The following is a 17,045-nucleotide window of genomic DNA, read 5'->3' on the forward strand; positions in this document are numbered from 1 at the left end:
GGCTGTGAGGTTTGGGGTTGCAACATCTCCAGAGAATCATGGAGAAAGATTGAGCAAACCCAGAAGTGTTTTATAACTTATAACCTGAAAATTAAAAGTAATACATCCTATCCTATTCTCCTTATAGAAGCAGGTCTTTCCCCTATTGAGAGCCTAGCTATGCTTAGGTTTCTGTTGTACAAGCACAAACTCAATAACATAGACGATCATAGACTTCCTAAGCTAGCTTTAAATTCTAGCCAAAACCACCTAAGGCTCAATCGAGGGTGGCATAAAGACACAAGGACCTGGTTAAACTATTGGGAGATCAACGAAAATGATGCATTGCAAAACATAAATAACATTAAAGATATTGTTACTTCTAAGTTCAAAGAAAAAATGTGGTGTGAGAAAGATTTAGCAGCTAAAAGAAAACTAAGTTATTATAAGAAGGTCATCAACCCCACCCTAGAAGATCAAAAGTATCTCTCTATTTTAACTAGGTCAAAGAAGAAAATTAATATAACAAAGATTAGAACGAATTCTCATGAGCTCCATAGTGAAACAGGTCGTTGGGCAGTTCCTAAAACGCCATGGATGGAAAGGATCTGCCATATATGTGAGAATAGGAACATCAAGGATGAAAACCACTTCCTCTTAGAGTGCCCCGCATACAACCACATTAGATCTCAGTTTCACAATCTTTGTTACAATACTGACCTTCCTAGCCTTTTACAATGTCAAAATTATAGTGAGCTCGGGAGGCTTCTCTCCAAGCTTTTTGAGCATAGGAATAAAATCTTAAATCAAAATAAATAATTTGTTTCTTTAGGTCCGATAGACCATTGTTTGGTCTCAACGGACGTTAACCACCACCATCATCATCATCATCAAATATAGAAAATTTATAAATTCAAGTTTTTTTTTGTTTTTTTGGATAGTAAAACATTTTTAGTAAAAGGAACAATTGAAATATTAGATGCTTCTTACTTTCTCACTAAAATCCAGCCATATAGTTTTTTTTGCTTAAAAGGTGAGTTTAAATTGTTTAAAAAAGTATGACACAGGTTTTTACAAATTGCATTGCTGACATTCCAAAAATTCCCTGACCAAATTTTAGCCAAAATTAACTTGAATAGTTATAAAAGATCAAAAAATACATTTTCTTTTGAAATGATTGTGCATTAGTAAAATCTACATATTTATTAAAATTATCCTAAATGATCCTACATATTATTGTTATCATTTAGATGATAAATGTGTGGTGAGGCAGAGCGTTGGATGAAACCCTCAAAATCAAAGTTTAAATCAATTGAGTATATTGTCCTGCTGTTGTTAAAAAAAAAGTTTACAGAGTAAAGAAGTTGTGGTACAATGTCTGTATTGAAGTTGGTCCCCACAAATTCCAGTGGCCCAATCCCAGGCAAGAAGGACAGTTTGAATTTGGATTTTCTGGCGGACCACGTGCCCTAGAAACCTATTCATCTTCGAAGTTCCAGAGCTCTGTATCAACAGAGATGTCGACCTCATCAGCCTGCGAAGTTGGTACAAGCTCCAAACCCAGCGCCTCGTCTATGGACGGGATTTTTTCCAAATGAAGGTACCAATCGCGATCTGATCTCGCAAACAGAGATTGCCAAAAGGCCAACTCCTCTGATTTCTGCTGCATTCCGAAGCAGAACATAACGGTGAGGGCTCCTCTTTTCCATTATTGTCGATTTTATTGTTTGGTTGTATGGTAGGAACCCAGATATATCTTCTCTCTCGATTTCGGCATCCGAATTTAGGATGCCCACTTCCCCCATTCTCGGAGTCGGATTCCTTTAAACTGCCGATATGTTTTCCCGACATCTTCGTTTGGTAGAGCATGCTCATCGTCACGTTTTCGCGACGAAGGTTTCTCCATATTTGGAGACGCTGAAGGCAGTTGAGGGGGATCGTTGAAGTGGCGAGGAGTGAAACATAACCCTTGAATTCAGTAGGGAGGGGAGAAGCGGTAATTGGTCATGTGCTTTTTGTGGGTGAACGATATGTGGCATGTGCACTTTCTGCGAGGAGGTAGCTTGAACAATTTCTGTCAGAAGGATACAGGAAGTTGAATAGAGGTTATAAATTGTTTGGAGGGTGACAATTACAAGCCATCAGGAAAATATGGTAAACCAATAATTATTTCACTTCACGGGCTTTAATATTTTAATTTTTGTTGTGGTAATTTGTTTAGTGATTTATTCCAACAAAGTCAATCATTAATTTATTGTTTTTTTATTCCATAGATTGATTGGATGGTTAAAAGTGGCTGGAATTAGAGTGAAAAAATTAAAAAAAAAACTTACAGAAGCAGTGTTTTTATAATGGAAATGGATTCAACACCATTAAAAACGTCTAAAACACGTAAAATTTTAAAATTTAATCACTTTAATATGGATTTACAAAAATCTCTGCCAAATTTTCTTAAAATATAATTCAAATTTCCATAATTCTCCTGGCAAAAAAAAGTTAGACAAGGCCTTTGCTTAGTCACATCACCACAGAATTTCTGGGAGAAAGGAATCCTCAGCGTATGAAATTCTTAGACTGCCGTCATCGTACCAGTGTTACTGCCAGGCCATATCAATGAATTTTTATTCTGACCACACCCACGAACATCACACAGCTAAATAATATCTGAACAAAAGATTGTTGGCAATTTGAACTGCGATCGAGGCCAGCTCCAGCGTGCAAGCACTTCATAGCAAAATAAAAAATGCTGCTGTAAAGTGTATTGACGTCAAGCACATCACAGCAAAATAACAAATGCTGGTGCAAAATGTGTTGACGTCATTACACCGTACAAGTCAGGTGTGGACAGCTTGTGGCGTGTAAATACCCTGTGTACAACAGAATAATAGTAACATGGAGAGAGACCATTGATTCTAATTTTTTTTGGAGTAGTCTTTAACGCGACTTTTTGAAAGCCTTTCCGGCGATTTTTTCGGGTGAAAATCCGGCAGTAATTTATTGGAATCCAAGTTTGATAGCTAATTTCTGCACAATGAAACCGTCCCAGGGGTTTTTCAGGGTGCTGAATCCGAATATGCAGTTAAAAAACCATTTTAACTGCAACAAATCATGATTTCATCTCAATTTCTTCCGCCGGATTCCGTCACCGGAATCTCAAAAAGTCGCATTATAGACAACTCCATTTTTTTTTGCTACAGATCGAAACAACTCTCCAGAATGTTCGATAGCGTTGCAGTGTCAGAAAAGTCTGCATAGCGACCAGACCTAGCGTAAGGCTGGCCATACCCGGAGGCAACAATAAAATCAAAGAGTTTCAAATTGGTTTTATTAAACTATATGTCACTGATTTTTTAGATAAACGTTTGTTGTTTGTTAAGAAAACTAGATTCGTATTAAAAGAATCAATTTTTTGTTGAAGTGTAAATTTTTTAATTGTTCAATGTTATGTGATACGTCAAGTTTTTATTAAATGATAAAAACAACATTTAAAAAGGTTGATTTAAGTTTTAAGATGACCTTATGCCATTTTGTTTTTATATATATAGTTGTTTAATTATTCTTTCGAATTAAATAAATATGCACATAAGTAATTATTTATTAATTGAAAAGTCATAGAAATTAAAAATATTAATAGCTATAAAAACACATGGTCCATCATATATTTGGTCAAAACAATGGTTTAGTTATACATTTATATTTATATTGTGAAGATTTTAAAATCATAAAAAATAATTTAGTTATAATTTTATTTTAAATTATTATTATTTAAATATAAATAATATATTATTTAAACATGTGTACATTAAGCATGCAAGAATATTCTTTCTATAGAGATTATTAATTTGTAAAAGGTTTTATTACAATACTATAGGTCTAACACTATGACTATTGAATAGTACATGTCCAAAAATACCACAATCATTTCATGGTCAAAATCTTTTAATATATTTTATTTTAATTTAGTTTTATGACATTTTTTAAAGCTCAAGACATTCAACATCTTAGTATGAGGCAATGTGTGCACATTCAACATCTTATTATAAGGCAATGTGTGATTTGGTAACATTGTTAGTCTGTGTGATTTGGTAACATTGCCAGTTCGTCATCAAAGTTGAAATTTTGCTCATGTGGGCCAAAATTAAATAATAAAAAAATAAATAACTATATAAAACATTTAAATAATGTACATTCATAAAAAAAATTGCAAGTGAAGAAATTGGATCTCTCTCCGCTCATGATGTTAGATCCATATTTAAGATAGATCTATGTTGGTTAGCATAAAAAAATGTGGTAAAAATATTTCATGGTCACTCTAAGCTATAAATAAAATATTTCACTGTAATGTAAATGTATATAAAGACAAAAAGTATATATGTGTGTGTATGTGAGAACCAAAATAAAATATTTCAAAGAAAAGACAATTAAAGGGAAAAAAATCTCAATTATTTATGTATAAAACTAATAAACGCTAGATGTCTATAGTTTATTGTAAGATGAACATTGGTGAGGCTACAATAACTTAAAGCAACCGAACACTATTTATCCAAGACTGTATGAACAAAATCTCTGTGTAAATCATTTAAATATTAATATAAAAATAAATATGTAACATTTAAAAAATATAAGTAATGATTAAAAAATTCAATGTGGATCATACATAAAATATTACAATGGAATATATATATCTATATCTATCTATATATATACATATATATATATATATATATATATATATATATATATATATATATATATATAGAAAAAAATACCCTATAGATAAAATATTTCAAGTAGTCTCACTATTCTATATTTTGACTCTTTTTCACATATATTTTTCAGATCAATTTTTTTAGGAAATCTAATAATGAAAGTTTAAGTTGTGTAGTGTAGTGTATCTAATTCAAGTGGTCAAAATATTAAGCACATTGTTTTAAAAATGTTGATATATTAGGTATTATGTGTTCCCACAAATTGCACATTCCACACTCTTCTTCTTATTTTAACTATTAAGGTGAATATATGGTGCCTAAATGTTTGATGGTTTCCCCTTGCTAAATTGACCTTGAAGACTTTATTTATCATGTCGTACAAGAAATAAATTTATAACAGTGAATATTCAATCCATATTTTTTCATGCTCATCATCTGCTTTATTGATGGAATAATAATAAATCTCACAGTGTTACAAGTTTATGCTAATCCAAGCCTCACATTCAACAACATGTCTCTTCCTCGGCCTATCATTTCCAACCTGCACTCAACTATTCCAATAAGAAGAAAAATCATTGTATGTCTCAATGTAAGACCATATGAACATCAAAATAACCTATAGTCGTTTGAATCATGTGAGTCTCCATGAATATCATGTCAATTCTCAAAATGATTGTACAAATTTCTTGCATGGTATCTAAATAGGTTGTAACATCCTAAGCATTAACCATGAGAAAAACCATTTACAATGTAAATAAAAAACAACCATGGTGCTAAAATGATTTTGGATCTCAACTATATAGTAACATTGATATTTTTCCTTATTAAAATACCACACAACATCTCATAGCATCGACTGTATTGTATGGGTTCAATGCATTTTCTACTTGAACTTTGTTAAATTACATTTAGCTATCAATTGACCCAGAAGCATCGAAAGTGCCAAAAACTAAAGTCCAATGGACATCCTATGATCCAAACATGTTCGCAGGTGTTGCAAGTGATCATAGAGCTACACTGCCTGAAGATACCATGAGATGACAACATGAAGTGCCTTCAACTCCATGTCAGCTATCAATAGGAATCTATATAATGTTACGATTGAAAGAGGCCACTTATAGAAGCACTACTCATGATCCAAAATGATATTTGTAGAAATCATATGGTTAGAGAAGGACATGGAGCATTGAATCCAACACATTGGTACTTCTCATGCAACATCACCCAATTTAACTCTTCATGTTCTAGATATTAAAACTAAATTTGATGCACTCCCTTTTCTAAATCTCCTACTCTTGTTTCCAGAATGATGAAGCCAACTACAATTGAAGAGCCTCTTCTAGTACCAAATTAAAAAAAAAGGAAACACAAAAATTATTGAACTATCTCACTAATATATTTTATTAATAGAATCCCATACACTTAACACGTCATAATATAGTCCCATTTTATAGTTATGTGATCAATGGACTACATAATAACAAAAACCTATGTTGGAAAATGTAATTCCACATGTCTCAGCTGTGACTTTCTATTTAAAGAGTATGTTCCTATTCTATAGGAGTTGCTTCCCTAGTTTGGTGTGTGGTTGATATATTCTCTCAACCAACTGATTGTGTGTCCAAGATAGTTTCCCTATCTTGAGACAACACTTCCTGTATATATGTAATATCGTATTTGATTAATGTAATATGGATTTCTTTTACGGAAATTTAACATGGTATCAGAGACCCTAAGGGCCCAAACCCTCCTAGGCTTGGCCCATCCTGGGATGAGGGAAATAAGTAGAGCAAAAGTCTGTGAATGTTTGTACATTATTCAATTGTTTTGCTGATTACTTTTTACACAAGAGTTGCATTAGGAGGAGTAGCGTTCATATCTGATGCTCGTGGATTGTAGCAATAGCGCGAAGGTGGCGTTGGTAACCAGCAGATTGAGTTGGAGTTGCGCATTTTGGATCTGTGACTGAGATCCACCATATCCTCAGTTGACAAGGCAGCACGAGGAGGGTCAAGTTTACATAGGTGGATCAACCTGATCTGAGGTAGGGGTCTAATCTATCAACTGTAGTGGAAGGCAAGTAGTGGATCGTGAATTGTTGCAGAATTGTGGTGTGCAGCAGATCACCCTCGTGTCATTGGAGTGGTGATATGCTGATCTCATAGTTAACCGATCATTTTTCTGGTTAACTATTTTGCTTCCCTTTGATTTAGAGAATTCAACGATTTTGAAACATTGTTTTCGACACGTAAATTTATGATGCTGTGAATAGGGATGCATCTGGATTTGGTTTTGAATACAACTCAACTTTTGAGACTTCCAAATACCCAGATGTGATGTTCTTGTCCTTTTATAGTAGAAGCGTGGAAGGTCACAGCAAAAAACGTGGGAAGTCGAGGTCGAGGTCAAGTTGTTGTCTCTGCAGAGGCACCCTTTCGTGGATGCAGATCTGAACTGTGTGGCTACTGTTGGAGTGGAGTGTATTTATTTTTACTGAGGTATCCCCGTCATGGATTCAAGGTGATGCCATTTTTGATTGACCACGCCATGGCTGCAGTAGTAGCATTGATCTAATTAGCTTGGAGTAGCAGGACGTTGTATCCCCTCATGGAGCAGCAAGAGTTTTTTTTTGCACAATTCCTGGTTGTATCTGCTCCACGAGTCGTGGTTTTTCAGATGCCTCTGTCATTTGGATGGGAGAAGTGTCTTGACATGAAGTCAGGAGAAGTTTATTTCCATAATTGCATCGTTCCCGCAAAGGACGCCAAGAATTCAAAAGAGCATCTTGTACATGACCTGAACTTTCCTCTGCAACTATCTTTGTCGTTTACTACTTTTAATGATAAAAATCAAGCTCTCAAGACGCTTACAGCTTCCATTGTTTGGGATTGGCTTGCTGGAAAGTTGATTGGCACAACTATTCATTTCAGGTTTTGGGTTATTGAACACAACCAAGAGTTCGTTGATGCAGTGCATTTTTTAAGAGTGAGAGAATCTGTTAGTGGGTGTGGTTCCATTATAGAGGGATTAGTTTCCACTGTGATCGGTCAAGAGATATGAGTTATGTTAAAAATAACAAGTCGTTCATCAATTGGTGTGGGGACCAGTGCTCAGATAGAGTTTTACGAAGCTGTGAACGAATCTGTGTGATTGTCTGTAGTATTGCTGAAGCAGAAGCAGAGTTCAGTTGTTAGAATGTAGGACCCCTTCCTTACATGGCAGTGGAGTGCTTTTATTTGCTGCGAAAAACATTCCATTCTTCGAGAAGACTTCTTCAACTATGCCATGATGGTAGAAAACTATACATGACTTTGGATGGTGAAGCAATTTCTTGTAGATTCCATGCTTTGACCGAAGAACTAGATCATATTCTAGATGGCATACCATATGATTTATTAGAGATTTAAGATGAAGTCAGAGAGAAATCACATAGTGCCTTAACTCCAACCTCTATTTTGTCAAGATGCATGTATTTTAGGTAAAAATTGCATTCATGTAAATCTCGTTAAAAGAATTGGATGTTGTATTGTTGTGACATTTAGTCCGGCCAACTATTGTCACGAGCTTGTGTCTTTGTTGGAAATACCCATTCCAACAATAGAAAAATTTAACTATAGGAAAGATTAACCATGAGATATAATGAAGACATGACAGTGAAGATGGCATTAGAGGAGCTGCATGAGAAATTGGAGGATGATGGACAATGAAGTTTGTGTGAATTAGTGTGAGTTTGTGGAATAGATTCATGGTGTAGTATGAGTCACATATTGTAATTAGAATAAATCTACATGTCATATACTCTTTTGTAATGGTTAGTTGTGGTCATGAAATGTTTTATGTACTTGTTGTAAGACCCGGAAAGGCATGCATACCCTTTGTTATTTCTTCCCTCTATAAGAGAGTTTTAACACCCTCGAAGAGTATGTCATGTAGGATGGATACAATTGGGCGGGCCATATTTGTTTTAGATTCCATGAGGTGAAATTTTAGATTTAGGGGGAGTTCTTCGAGAGGTTGGATGAACCATGTATGTGAAGGACTTCCTAGTAGACTGGCAGCTGCAGCAGTTGGGTACCTATGCATTCTGGTAGATGGTTGTTCCTTTCATGGAAAATTTTAGGGGCTAATGTTCGCCCAGTGGGCTAATTTTCCATGATTTTTCCACAAAAAAGATTCGCCAATTTCCAATTTTATAAAAGACGATTCGCCCAAATTTTAGAATATAAAATTATTTTACCTTAAAAATCGCCAACATTATGTAGAGACTATATATAAAATAATTATAAATTTGATTAATTTTACAAATATATCAATAAACATTTATAATTTTCATATTAGGGATTAGTGAGATTCGCCAATGTTTTAAACTTCAAGAAAAATTTCCATCCTTAAAATTTTCCTTGGTTCCTTTATATGGACATTGACAATTGCATGAACAAGGTACAAGGTGTAATTACGAGACTAGGCGAGATTTAGATCATATAGATTGATATCGAGACAAGTAGTCATTAAGGGGGAGTGTTGGAAAATGTAATTCCACTTGTCTCAGTTGTGAGTTTCTATGTAAAGAGTCTGTTCCTATTTTATTTGAGTGGTTTTCCTAGTTTCGTGTGTGGTTTAGATATTCTCTCAACCAACTGATTGTGTGTCCAAGATAGTTTCCCTATATTGAGACAACATTTCTTGTATATATGTAATATCATATTTGATTAATGGAATATAAATTTTCTTTATGGAAATTTAACAACATAGAAGATGATGATGCTTATGTAGCTAAAATTCACTCTTACTTTGAAAATAAACAAAGTTTTAGAAGACTAGATTAGAACTATGATAATCTAGAAGAATGCATTGAACACTATATTCCTCCCATTAACTCTAACAATACACTATATATAGTTATTATGTTGATAGACATGTCTATTTTGGAATAGGGCTTCCAAAATTTTACTCTAATTATTGATAATTATTAGGTGGATGGTAGGGATTTAACCTCCACAATATATTCTAGAACATTCGTAGTAGTATTCACAAATTAAAGGTGGAGATTTATCTTCAAAATAGTTATGTCTTTTCTTCCCTTTGAATTAATTTGATTAATTAGAAAAAATAGGAAATGAAAAAAAATCATTTGAAATGAGTTACTTTTAACTTATATATTAATTATTTTTATTACTAATAATACTAAATTTATAATCTAGTTAATTTTTATGTGTTTTTTTTCAACAATGTAAGATGTATCATAAAATAAGTGGGAATTTACTAGCCATTTGATTTATATAAGTACCCAAGTAATTAATAAATTTAATCATTTTCATTATTTATTATAAAAATATTTAAATATATACTTAACTCTCATATGATAGAAAGAATTGGAATTTTTATTGTTTTTAAAATATTTCAAAAAGACATATCGAATATTTTCTTAACCATATCTAATAATCTAAGTATCCAGGATAACATATTTTTCATTGTAATTGGACTTGTTCCGTAAAAATCCATGTGAAGTTTATGCTTGTAGCAGACGTTTGAGGGAAGAACTTATATGCTCAACTCAATTGGGGGCACACCAGTTCCTCTGCCTGTCAAGGAAATCAATGGTTTTCTTCTGGAATTTAGGCACAACTAGCAGGGAAGAGTATGTGTTATTTCGTAGGGTTGCTGTGCATAGAGAAATGGAGGTGTTTGTTGAAATTGAATCTTCAGTTATTGAGCTCCCTTGGTTCATCAACACCTGCAAGCAGATTTTGGTTGGCTCTTGTAGCAATTATGTAGAAGAAAAGTCCAAGGATGTGTCACTGGAAGAGGTATCTACATCTACTCTAGGTAACTCTAATTCTTTCTTGGCTATCAATTTCACTACGGGTTAGTAGTATTCAGAATCATTGAATGCTATATGTTGCACTTGGTTCAGTAAAATTGTCTTGTGACTTATTTTCTAGTTGTAAAAGAAACAACTGGATTGTGTGTGAGTTAGGTTGAAGATCTGGGGGAGGGTCTTTGACAATCCCATTTACTATTTTTGTGTTTGTGTGGAGTTTGAATGCAATATTCTGTTGGAAAAAGTTGACAGTCGAAAGGTCTGAGTATAATTTTATTTTTCCACATTTAAATCCTAGTCCTATATCTATTAGTTGACACTTAGTCTAGGGTTCTGTGCGTGGTGTCTCAAAGAGGGCTTATGTTGTCACTGTCTCAGCCCAAGTTATTTGTTAATGATTCACCAAGAGGTTCAAGCCCAACATTTGTTTTATTTGTTTTCCTGTAATTCTCTATAGCATATAGACATATTGACCTCTAGCTTGTGGCGCTTCTCACACTAGGAATCTTCACAAACTTTGTGTATAGACAAGTGGGTTTTGGAGAGAGTTTTTCTCTCTCTTAGTTGACTCATGGATAACATTCAACAAGTATATAGTGGAATATTGGTTTGCATTTTTTTGGTTGGAAGTTTCCTTCAGCAAGTGCCCGGTGGAAAAAGTAACCTTGTGGTGGTGAGTGGCGAGTGTATGAGCTGGCAAGCCAAGGATGTTTCTTAGTTGGGAGTTAATATCATACTATACTATACTTTCTAGTATCATACTATACTTTCGTTGGCCATCTAACATGAAAAGGAAACAAATGAATATTGTAGAAGGGAAAGGGGGTGGTGGACGAGGCCCAAAAGGCCAAAACTGGGATCAAGAGCATGTTAGAGAGGTGGAAAACTCTTTCCAGTCAATAATTATTATAGACATTAGAGATGAGATGCAACAATTAGAGACAATTAACTCCAATGATCGACATGCACTGTGATATTCCGAGCTACTAGAGGAATTTGGGCAATTAATTACATATCCAAGTCATACTAGGGGTTGATGCAAGAAATATTTTCAGTTATCCTATATTAAAAAATTAAGACTTCAAAGGATATAATTTTAATGGAAGGAGAAGTTGATCAATATGTAATATTTCCTTCTTTACAACATGTGTTTTCACATGGAGAGAATGGACAGCAGAGTGGCTAAGATCAAGCATCACATCCTATGTTTAACATCTTCACCTGCACCTCTAGCTTCTAGTGCTCTAGGGCCTGAGCCTATTAGTGTTTGATTGTTCCTATTAGTGATAATATGGATGAAAGTGTTAGGCCAGGCAGTAACTCCTCCAAATCAATTCACATTTATTCATTCAGGTTGGTCTTTATTATATACATGAGGGAGAGATTGTTCACTTCATTTCCCAACGACTATTCATATTTCTTATTATTTATTTACATCAGTTACACATTCACCCAATCCTGATGATTAGGTGTCAACATTCCCCCCCTTAATCTGAAGGGATGTTGGTGAGTCGAAGCATTGTTTTGAATCGTTCAAGCTTTTCTCTTCCAAACACTTTGGTGAAGATGTCTACAATTTGCTCATTAGTGGAACAATGGTGGAGATAGATTGTTTTGGCCTCAACATGAATCAGATGATATTTAGTATTGATTTGCTTCATTCGATCATGGAACTTTGGGTTCTTGGCCAACTTTATTGCTGAGGTATTTTCAATCATGAGTGGAGTCAATTGTTCTTGTTTTACCTGCAAATCTTTAAGAATTTTCCTAAGCCACACAATTTCTTTTGTTGCTTCAGCTGCTGCCACATATTCTGCTTCTGTTGTGGAATCTGCTGGAACTGATTGTTTGCATGATCTCCAGGAGACAACTCCTGATCCAAGACTCATAGCATAACCTGAAGTAGATACCCTAGTTTCTTTGTCTCCGTTGATGTCTGAATCAGAGTATCCAATCAAGTTGAAGTCGTCCACCTTTGTATACTTGATTCCAAAGTCTTTAATTCCCTTAAAGTACCTTAGAACTCTTTTTGCAGTAGACCAATGTCCCTCACAAGGCTTTTGCATAAACCTGGGGAGGATTCCAACAACAAACAAAATGTTTGGTCTGGTAGTAGTTAGGTAGTTGAGAGTTCCTACAAGTTGTTTATACTTTGTTGCATCCTCAAATTCTTTTCCTTCAATGGATGTGAGCTTTAAGTTTTTTTCCATTGGAGCAGTAAGAGGATTGCATTCTGTCATGCCAAACCTATTCAACAGATCTCCAATGTACTTCTTTTGAGAAAGGAATATGGACTTTGGATGTTTAGTTACTTCAATACCAAGATAGTAATGAACACAGCCCAAATCAGTCATTTCAAAACCTTTCCTCAATTCCTTCTTTGTAGATGCAATGTAGCTTTCATTGTTCCCTGTCATCAAAAGATCATCTACATATACCACAAGATATAAAACTATTTTGCCAAATTTGTTGACAAATAAAGTTGCATCATCAAGATCATAATGTTTGAAATCGAGTTTCAGAAGATGCTCAGTTAGTTTTTCATACCAGGCTCGCGGTTCTTGTTTGAGGCCATACAAGGATTTCACAAGTTTGAAAAACTTTATGTTCATGTCCATTCACAGCAAATCCTTCAGGCTGGGACATAAAAACATTCTATTTTAGATCTCCATTCAAGAAAGCAACTTTTACATTCATTTGATGGACTTTCCAACCATTCTGACCTGCTAGGGAAAAGAGTGTCTAGATGGTAGCCCATTTTGTTGTGGGGGAGAAGTCTCCTCATAATCGACCCCTTCCTTCTGTGCAAAACCTTTTTCCACAAGCCTGGCTTTGTGCTTGTCAAGTGAGCCATCAGATTTATACTTGTTCTTGTAGACCCACTTGCAGCCAATTGGTTTGGTTCCTAATGGAGGATCAACCAGCTTCCAAGTGCCATTCTTTATCAAGGCATCATACTCCTTTTGCATCGCTTCTTTCCATTCATCATGAGAAGCAACTTCTTTGAAGGAAGTTGGTTTGAAATCTGTAGACAAATTCAATTCACAATCATAAGAAACATCCATATCAACAGGTGAATCAGAGTCATCTACATCACCTCCATTTTGCCGGTTTGAATTTCTAGTTCCTGTCTTTCCAACCTCATCAAGATGAACACTTTCAAGTGTCTTTATCAACCACTTTGGAGGACCTTTCTCAGATGGTCTAGGCTGCTCCGTTGATTGAGTTGGGATTGAATCAAGATTGTGTCTCCAAATCCTATCAATCACATCACTTAAAGCATCATCCATTGTTGGAGTTTCAGGCGGGGGACAGAGTTCTTCAGAAGAAGATTCCACATGTTGATCTAGTATAGGAATCCCCCCTTCAAGATGTGGAATCTGATTTCCAAATTCTTGAAATGATTTTTCACTTGCAAATCTATCCAAGCAATCAAGTTGTCACTCAAAAACATTGTCAGGTTTGGATGATTCAAGAAAGATCACATCTCTAGATACAACAAACTTTTTATTGACTTCATCATAGAGACGGTATGCTTTGGAGATGTTTGAATACCCCAGGAAGATACACTTACGACCTCTTGCACCAAGTTTGTTTCTATGTATCTTTGGTATCAGTGCATAACAGGTGGAACCAAAGACCCTGAGATGCTTTACCGAAGGAATGTCCCCATACCACATTTCATATGGAGTCTTGTTTCTAATAGCATTAGATGGACATCTATTCTTTATATATACATCACCTAGAACTGCATCAACCCAAAACATCAACTTTACATTTTTGAAAAACATCATGGAGCGTACCATATTTAAGATTGTCCTATTCATTCTTTCAGCTACATCGTTTTGTTGGGGATTATAAGGCACAGTTGTTTGACGTTTGATCCCATGTTGGTGAAGATAGTTTTCAAATTCATTTGAATTATATTCTTTTCCATTATCAGTGCGAATAGATCCAATATGAGATTGTGCATCATTTTCAATCCATGTATGAAATTTCTTTAATGTTTGAAAGGCATCAAATTTGTTCTTCAATAAATAAACCCAACACATTCTGGTGTAGTCATCAATAAATGTCATCATATATTTATTTACATTCGGAGAAGGAACAGGCATTGGACCATGTTAGATACCTATAGTAATAGGTTTCATATTTCATGATTGATTATTGAAAATCCAAATATGCTCTGCTTTGCTACTACAAAGATCCCATATTTCCAGAAAATCAGAGGTGTGTGAAGTATTTCAAATATTGAGGACCTTATTACAATTTTTTGGGTGATTCAACAGTTCAAACTGGATCATGCCATGTTTCAATTTTGAGTTGTAGAATAGAGAAAGAAGTCTGTCCAAACAGCTTAATCTTGGCAGACAAATAGTTCAGGTAGAGAAACAAAGGTTCCCAAAAGTCTAATCTGGGACCTTGGAAGAGATAAGGGTAGAAGTAGATAGGGAGAAAAGGAAAAAAGCCAAAGAAAAGAAAAGGCAATTGAGGGTTGCAAGTCCAAGTGCCTCTCCAAGAAGAAACAAAAAATGTTAGGGGAAATAGTTGGGTAGGCAGTTGTGGTTGCAGAAAGGACATGTTCACCATTACATAGTGGTCAAAGATGTTTTGCCAAGGCAATGGATATATTAGCAAAAAGGTGGTGAAATTCATGGTCTCACAGCAGAGCATCACTAACTTCTCTCTTCCCCCCTACTCCATTGCTAACACCCCCTTTCTAAATCCCCCACCTTCACTTATACTAACTCCTAATTCTACTATTTAGCTCCCCTATTTTACCCCTACCCCTAATAATACTAACACTAAGGTGTATAAAGCCCCAAATTTTATGTATATTCCCTCCCCTAGGCATAATAGCCATGTATTTTCAAAAGGGACCAAATGGCACCTGGCCACTTTGGTGAACCTTTTCCACCCCTTTCCCCTCTGCTGCAAGTTATTTTACCCTCAAATTCACCTCTGCATGGGCAAAACCCCTCTCCAAGACCCTTTAGCCTACAAAAATCTTTGCAAAAGTCCCTAAGGTAAAAAACCCGCCTCTGGCACGTTTCCCAATCCCACCACATTACGGGTTAAGCGAGAAAAGATGAAAAACCATTCAAAACCCACTAACCTATAGTTTTGCGCCCAAATATTAAATGGAATATTTTATTCCGCTGGCGGGACCCTTCCCCAACATGCTCGACCAGTCGGGAGGCCCGCCAGCCGTCAGATCTCCAGCGCCCAGATCTAAGGGTGGGCGGTCAATTTCAGATCTCGATGTGCCGACATTTAGCGTCCGGGGAAAGCGGTTTTACCTATCCCGTACAATGGACGCGTGGCGGGCGGTAAGGTTGTTCGGAGCCCTCCTCCCACTTACCGCCTTTGCCCAAAGGTGGTGCGGGGAACCCACTTGCCGCCACCCCGTATACCGCTACCCCACACGTCATGCCTACACGTCATGTCCACGCCGCTCTGACGTCACCCCGCCGGTGCCCGCCCCATCGTCCCTTGGTCCTCCACGCGGGCCCGCCTTTGCGCCCGCCCGCCACCGTGTCCTGCCGACCTGGCTAACACCTCAGCATCCACGTCACCCCTCACCTGGGCCCCGCCATGACGTCATGCTGACGTCATCGGCGGAAAAGCGCCAAATTCATACTTTTGCCAAATTTACCGATTTAAACGGCTAAACGCATATTTTTCGCTTATTTTGCATGCGAAGCTGAACTAGCCGTTGTCAAGCCTGCTGCCGCGAAATCTTGCATTCAGCCATCAAATTCGACAAGTAAACCGTTCAAAGTTCGAGGCTTAACTGCATTAAGCCTTTGCAACCCAGCCCGCAAGCTTCCAGGTCGATTTGCCAGGTATTTTGCCGTCTTCTCCCATTCTGCCCGTGAATTCCAATTTTCTGCAAAATCACCATTAAAGTCTGCTAAAAACTCTAAATTTAGCTCTACCTAAGCACCCAAATCAGACATAAGCAACCTGTGCCATCCATTAGCCCCAATTTAGCTCTGTACAAACCAGCTCGCGGGTTAAAACTGCAGAAATCGCCCTGAAGTACCCGGCATTGTTCCTTTTTGCCAAGTACTGGTTACCTACACTCTTCCTGTACCAATACTAATACCTCAGTAAGCATTCCCTTAGACAATCCACATTCCCGAAAATCATCAGTACTTTGCTAGCTTCAGAACAACTTCACACCAGAAGAAGACATCACACCAATTGCACCTACCTGCTGCTCAAAGTCTTCAAGAGATTCATCAAAGCTCTGCATCCTACTGCACACTTTCAGACTGTATCATGGCAGCATCTGCATCCTCCTCCCTCAGTGTCACTCCACTGAGTCAAACCAATAAGGAACTGGAAGCTATGCCATTAGTTGACAAAGACTGTCTCATAAATGATTTTGAGGGAAACAGAAACTTTTTGAAGACCTTCACCACATTAAGGGAAGACTATAAGGCAGGACTTGGTACAGATGGGATATGGGAGTCAAACCTGCCCTATTACTGCCTCCCAGCTGTGAATGTTTTCCCTGAAATCATTCACTT

The sequence above is a fragment of the Pinus tabuliformis genome, chromosome 4_1 (assembly GCF_031772625.1).
Source record: "Pinus tabuliformis cultivar Carrire ecotype Pingquan chromosome 4_1, CPIR1, whole genome shotgun sequence".
In the NCBI taxonomy this organism is placed as follows: domain Eukaryota; kingdom Viridiplantae; phylum Streptophyta; class Pinopsida; order Pinales; family Pinaceae; genus Pinus; species Pinus tabuliformis.